The sequence below is a fragment of the Canis aureus genome, chromosome 6 (genome assembly GCF_053574225.1).
Source record: "Canis aureus isolate CA01 chromosome 6, VMU_Caureus_v.1.0, whole genome shotgun sequence".
Taxonomy (NCBI): domain Eukaryota; kingdom Metazoa; phylum Chordata; class Mammalia; order Carnivora; family Canidae; genus Canis; species Canis aureus.
The window spans coordinates 71,070,611-71,077,374 of NC_135616.1; the positions used below are offsets into that span (position 1 = coordinate 71,070,611).

General features: G+C 49.8%; 1 long non-coding RNA gene across 2 annotated transcripts in view; it reads right to left on the reverse strand.

The window, feature by feature from the left end:
• Positions 1-6,505, reverse strand: part of LOC144316358 (uncharacterized) — a 27,495-nt gene extending 20,990 nt beyond the window's left edge. Inside the window, exons 1-2 of one of the 2 annotated variants that reach the window (XR_013382283.1) lie at positions 6,309-6,505; positions 2,988-3,171 (exon numbers count right to left, since the gene is read on the reverse strand). This is a non-coding gene — a long non-coding RNA (uncharacterized LOC144316358). The remainder of the gene's footprint in view (positions 1-2,987; positions 3,172-6,308) is intronic. The other variant, XR_013382282.1, reaches the window with a different exon arrangement.
• Positions 6,506-6,764: the final 259 nt, after the last annotated feature.

The following is a 6,764-nucleotide window of genomic DNA, read 5'->3' on the forward strand; positions in this document are numbered from 1 at the left end:
TTAACTCAAAATGGATCATCAATCTAAATGTAAAACCAAATCTGTAAAATATCTGGAAGAATTCATAAGAGAAAACCTTTGTGACCTTCTTGCAAGCAAAGATTTCTTAGCACGCTCTATAAAATTAAATATTGATAAATTAAACTTCTTAGAAAGAAATCCTGTGCTCTTCCTAAGACCCTGTTAAGAGAATGGAAAGGCAAGTCACAGACTGTGGTGTGTATATCTGATAAAGGATTTAGTTATATGTTTTAAAACTCTCAAAACTCGGGATCCCTGGGTGGCGCAGCGGTTTGGCGCCTGCCTTTGGCCCAGGGCACGATCCTGGAGACCCAGGATCGAATCCCACATCGGGCTCCTGGTGCATGGAGCCTGCTTCTCCCTCTGCCTGTGTCTCTGCCTCTCTCTCCCTCTCTCTGTGTGACTATCATAAATAAATAAAAATTTAAAAAAAAATAAAATAAAACTCTCAAAACTCAATAATTAAAAAAAAAACAACTCAATCTTAAAAATAGACAAAGATGCAAATCGACAAGCCACCAAAGAAGGTATACAGATGGCAAATAGGCACATGAAAAGATGCTCAAAATCATTAGTCGGGGAAATGCAAATCAAAACCACAAGCTACTACTGTGGTTGGGTATTAGGGTAAAGACACCCTATTAGAATGTACAAAATTAAAGGGCTTCAGTGGCAAATGCTGGCAAGAATGCGGAGCAACTGGAATTCTCACGTGCTGCTGGTGGGAATGTAAAATGGCTCAACCACTTTGGAAAATGGTGAGGTAATTTCTTAAATAAACACGTACGTATCATGTGAGCCTGCTATTCCACGCCTAGGTGCTTCCCCAGAAGAAATGAAAGCATCTGTCCACGCAAAGGCTTGCACACAAATGCCCATCCACACTTGAGTGGATACACAAATTACAGAATTAAAAGAAAAGGAACAGGTGATACACGTGACAATGGATGAATCTCAAAATAATTATGGAGAGCGAACAAATCTGGACCAAAAGAGGGCATAACGTTCCCTTCCATTTACATAAAATTCTAGTAAATGAAATGAATGCATAGCAGCAAAAAGCAGACCAGTGGTTGCCTGGGAGGGGCACAGGGGTGGAGGGGGGGGGCTGGACATGTATCTCCTGGTAATGGTGTCATGGGTGTGTACACATGTCAGAAGTTCTCAAAGTGCACACGTCAAAGGGCAGTGTATTGTATGTCAATTAAACCTCGATGAAGCTGTGGAGCAGAAAAGAAAAACTGTTATCTCCTGCATTCCCAGCATTAGTGCTTGCAGCCACCGCCTCCCCATGGAGGATGGAGGGAAGAAGGGGCGAGAGGCTGAGGGGTCCCACAGGCCCCACTCCCAGGACAGGGGTCCCAGCGAGCCCACCCCCACCCATACACACACCCTGGGGACAGGAGGCCGCCCTGTCCCCACCTCTCAGCCCCTGCATCGGGAGACTGTCTGCACTTGCTTACAGTCTGGCCGGAAGGCCAAGTTAGCCGGGAATGAGGTCATTAGAGTCCTTAGAGCAAGATCCTGAGAGAATTAGTACAAACGTCAGAAAACATTTGGTACAACAGATGCTGTAAAAACCCCTTGGAGTAATCTCCTTTTTTTTTGTTTCATTAGTGTTTGCTGCCCACCTGCAGCTGGATCTTTCCACAGGATGGGGGGAGAGGGCTCTGCTCAGTTGCTGTCCTGCAGTCTCAGAGGGGGTGCTATGAGGAGGAGAGCGTCCAGCGACCCGGGCTTCACTCTGATGACACCCCAACATAACTGGACCATACTCAGATTTTCAAGGATGCGATTTTTCGGGACTCCTGGGGGGCCCAGCGGTTGAGCGTCTGCCTTTGGATCAGGACCAAAGGATCCTGGATCCTGGATCCTGGATTCCCGGGATTGAGTCCCACATCCGGCTCCTTGCAGGAGCCTGCTTCTCCTTCTGCCTGTGTCTCTGCTTCTCTCTGTGTGTCTCTCGTGAATAAGTAAATAAAAAAACTAAAAAAAAGGGGGGGGATGCGATTTTTCTGTTAGGTTGCTTATTACATGTAATTACATTTATAGTTTCATAAGGCTTTTTTTTTTTTTTTTAAGAAAATTGCTACCTAACTAGAAGATAAGACCTTTTGCAATCACATTCCCAGAAACCTCACTGCAGGGCTTGGAGGTAGTTTCTTCTGTTAAGAAATTCAGAAATTCCCCTGCACTAGACCAATCTGGTTTATATCAAAACGGAGTTCAGCTCAGCCTTCTGCTACGTAAAAGACTCAGAAAGTCCAGCCTGCTGTGTATAAATGATTCCAAATTCAAAATGATCAGAGTCCACATGGTTGGCAAACTTCAGCAGTTCTGCTGGGACCCGGGTGTTCAGGTCAACAAGCCTTAAGGAATTCCTCCGTCTTGGGGGGTAGATTCCCAAGGTCCTGGAATAGACTCCCCTGCCTTACACTTCCCCACCCTCTTCCCATCGTCCCTGTCCTCTTTCTCTGAAAAGTAGATCTGCTAACCCAGCCCTTCCCTCCCTACTCAGCATGAAACACTAATGAGAGTAGGAGCTGATGCAGGGCACTGGGGTGGCCAGGCACCCATGGGAACCCTTTGTGTACATCCCCCAGCAGATCCTTACAACATCCCCCTGGGATGGGTAGTATGGTTACTCCTGTATTATGAAAGAGTAAACTGGGGCAAATAGAGCTGGGGTGAGGGTACAGAGTTCCCAGTTTATGTATTTAGTTAGATTTTTACATTTAAAATTTTGATAAATCACATATAACATGAAATTTACCTCCTTAGCTGTTTTTAAGTGTGCGATTCACTAGCTGTTCACATTGTTCGGCACCAACCTCCAAAACTCTTTTCATCTTGCAAAGCTGAAACTCTGTCCCCCTTAAACACCTCCACTTCACTTCCCCCTCTGCCCAGCCCCTGGCCACCAGCATTCCACTCTCTGTGTCTCCGAACTGGACAACTCTAGGTACCTCATGTAAGTGGAATCATCCGGTATTTGTCCTTCTGTGGAAGACTTCCAGTCTTCAAGATTCATCCGTGTTCTACGGTGTCAGAATTTTCCAGAGTTTCCGTTTTGCAAGCTTAGTTCTGGAGCTGGGTGGTGGTGGCTTGCCCCGCAATATGAATGTATTGCACGCCACTGACCCGCATACCCTGAAATAGTTAAAATGGCAAGTGTGTATTTTACCACAAAGAACACAATAGCAACAGTGACAGGTGAGAGGTGCCCAAGGGCAAGAGTAGATGGCAGTCCCAACCCAGTGGGGTGAGCTCCTGCGTCCGGGCCCTTGCACCGTGCTCTACATGCGCTCTCTCTCAGAAGAGACATCACCCAGACCAAGCCTGAGGCCCCGAGTCCTCCCAGGACAATCGACATGAGATTCGAGGTTGGCTGGAGCAGCAATGGGCAGTCCTCCCGGGCTTTCAGGGGGAGACAGCATTAGAGGCTGGAGGGCAATGGAGTCAGAAGACAAAAGACAGAAGACAGTGTGTGGGGAGGGTTAGCGGGCTCACAACTGAAGGCCTGGGGGGCCCCAAGTGACCCATGAGGGGGACAGGCTGGGGAGAGAGGTTGTGTGAAGGTGGGGGTGCCAAGAAGACACACTGAGTGAGGGGCCTGGGTGAGGCTTAGGGGAGGACGGCCACCTGCTGCCTTTACCTCCTCCCTTACCTCTGAGGAGCAGAGGAGCAGAGGAGCAAAGGAGCAGAGGAGCAGAGAGACATGTCTCCCCAAGTGGCATCTGACCCTCTTTCTCGGGGAGGGAACAGGAGAAGAGGGGACAGGCACGGGGAGGGAGAGTGTCAAGGACCTGGGTGCACACAATGGTCCACTCAGCACAGACCCCTCCATCCCTCTCCAGGTGTCTTAGCCATGACTGTGCCATGACTTGGGGGGGGGTTTCTTCCCCACATTCCATCCCCCTTTGAGATAAGAAGTAGATTACCACTCCAAGTGTCTTTTTTTTTTTTTTTTAGATCTTATTTATTTAAGAGAAACACAGAGAGAGGCAGAGACACAGGCAGAGGGAGAAGCCAGCTCCCTTTGGGGAACCCGAAGTGGAACTCGATCCCAGGACCCTGGGATGACGACCGGAGGAGCCAAAGGCAGATGCTCAACCACTGAGCCACCCAGGCATTCCTCAAAGTGCCTTTTTCATAAACAATTTTAGATCAGTTTTTAAGAATTCAGATAATAAAAGAGACATAGAAATAATAAAATAAAAACAAGGACGATCAGAGGAAAATATATATCTGAATGTAAGGCTGACAGCAACATATATAACCTTTTATTTTCTCTCTCTGATTTGTCCATGGCTGGGCATAGCTTTTGTCTGGGGTGTGAGTGCTCCCACCCCATTTTGTGAACCCCGGAGGGGAATCTTGCTGGTTATCTCTGTATGGGGTTTGGGGTGGATCACAGCTGGGAAGGGGATCAGAGCCCACCACAGACGGGAAACCTGTTGAAAGCAGACCAGGGAGGTGTCACTGGTGCAGACAGGGCCAAAGCCCTTGGCCCTCAGGGAGGCCACTCTATCCCAGCCTCCTCATGACCCTGACATATTGGCCCAACAATTGGATTACCTCCCAGGGAATGTTGGGAAGGAACTAGGGAAAAGCCTCAGTCCTCCCATGAGACATGTGGGCCCCACCTCGGCCCCTGTGCAAGAGGAGGCTGAGCTGTCCCTGGCCCCGCTGTACCATGTAAGCCGGCCTGGGAGTCTTAATGCCATGCCCCCACCCCCACCCCCACGTCCAGCATCACCCAGCTAAAACTTCCTGTTGGAGGAGGGGGACAGGGCAGGAAAGGGACATACTGGGCATGAGCTCTGTGCGTTTGCATGACTCCCTTGGCTCTTCTGAACTGCTTGGGGCGCCTGTCCCCAGCAGTGGTAAAGCTGGTTCAAGCACCAAGCTATATACAACCTCCTACTCTCTGGGTCACAAGTCGAGGTGCTCAAGGAGCGACATAATCAAGAAGTCAGTGCAGCAGCAGGAGCACCGAGGATCGTTCTCCGGCCCTCCCTGGTCTCTGGAGCCCTGGAGTGCCTGGCCGCCTAGGAAATCCTTATGGCTCCCCCGACTTCATACACATACCTACTTGTCACCTTGCTCTTGCCCTCCAAAGCCTCTCCTCCCCAAAATGCCACCAGGCTTCCTTGTTTGGATCCTGCCGAGGCCCTGGGTTTGCACTGTCTGATGGGGTAATGACGGTGTGCGTGTGTAAACTTATCTTAGGCCACACTTCCTGGAGCAAGTCGGGGCCCAGATTCCTGACAACTCTTGGCTCATAAACCCTCGGGTCTACAGAGCCCTGGGCAAGGCAGCCTCACCAGTTCTGCTGGGTGACAGAGAGACCGAGCCAGCTAGGCCGCCAGTTCAAGAGAAGGCATGAGTCACACTGAGGGTTTCTAACAAGCTACTGATGCTCCAAAGCTTCGGGTAGGAAGACCTGCTCTCCATAACCAGATAGGAGAATAATAATTATGATAAAGAATAACTAGCTAGTGTTTACGGTCTTTGTACCAGATCCCACACTCACACACATGATCTAATATCCTATTCACAACTTTAGATGTCAGTGGTAGAGGTTAGGTGCTTTAAAAAAAAAAAAAAGCTTTTATTTATTTATTCGTGAGAGACACAGAGAGAGAGGCAGAGACACAGGCAGAGGGAGAAGCAGGCTCCCTGCGGGGAACCTGATGTGGAACTCGATCCCAGGACCCCGGATCATGACTCAACACTGAGCCATCCAGGTGCCCCAGGTGCTTTTTAAAGATACCCTTATTAAATATAAGAGGACAACACATCAGTAAGCAGAAGGCCAGTTCTCAAACTGCACCCCGCTCGTCTCCAGAGTGATGCCTGTCCCCAGGATTACTGTTTCTCAGTTCCCAGGAAGCCCCACCCCAGAGTTCCTGATTCAGTAGGTCTGGGGTGGGGCCTGAATTTGCATCTCTCAGAAGGTCGCAGGTGGCACTGGTGATCCCAGGAGGCAAGCTTTGACCTGCACTACCCTGCACTCCACTTGGGACACCCAACCTCCTGCAGAGACCCCCTGAGGCTCTCAAAACCCTCTGGTGTTGTCACCTTGTGGTCTTTATCTAGAAAATGCAGTCCCTGCGGGTATCACACACCCATGCCACCTGGGCCAGAGAGTCCCTCTGTCCTCTCCCAAAAACAGGGCTTGCAAAGGGACCAGGCACAAACCGAGGTCCCCATCTATACCCAAGATGAACTACTTTTCATGACTAGCAAAACACTTGACAGCTGACAAGGCTGTTTATACATACCTGAGCCGTCTTCGTGCTCACATGGAAGCAGATGGAGTTGGGTCAGGGTCAGGGCTCGCTGGGACACCAGGAGGAGTGGGACAGGGCAGGCAATGCACATACTGGGCATGAACTCTGTGCGTGTGCACGTCTCCCTTGGCTTTTCTGAACTGCTTGGGACGCCTGTCCCCAATGCTGAGATGGATGGACACCTCGTTGCCGTCATTGCAGCATCTGGCACATCACTGATGCTGACCTCAGTGCTGTGTGTGACGACTGTCCTGGCCTCCCACTGCAGCAAAATGCCCTGAAGACAGGCCTTTTGTTGGCCTCGTTCCCTGCTGCGTGCCCAGTGACTGGCTCACGGAACTTGGACAAGAAAAATGAACCGAATGTCCAAGTAAACAGATGGACAGTGGATAAGCCCATGAATAAGTGACCGGACAAACTGAGAGATCGTGGACAGGCTGGGGAGTA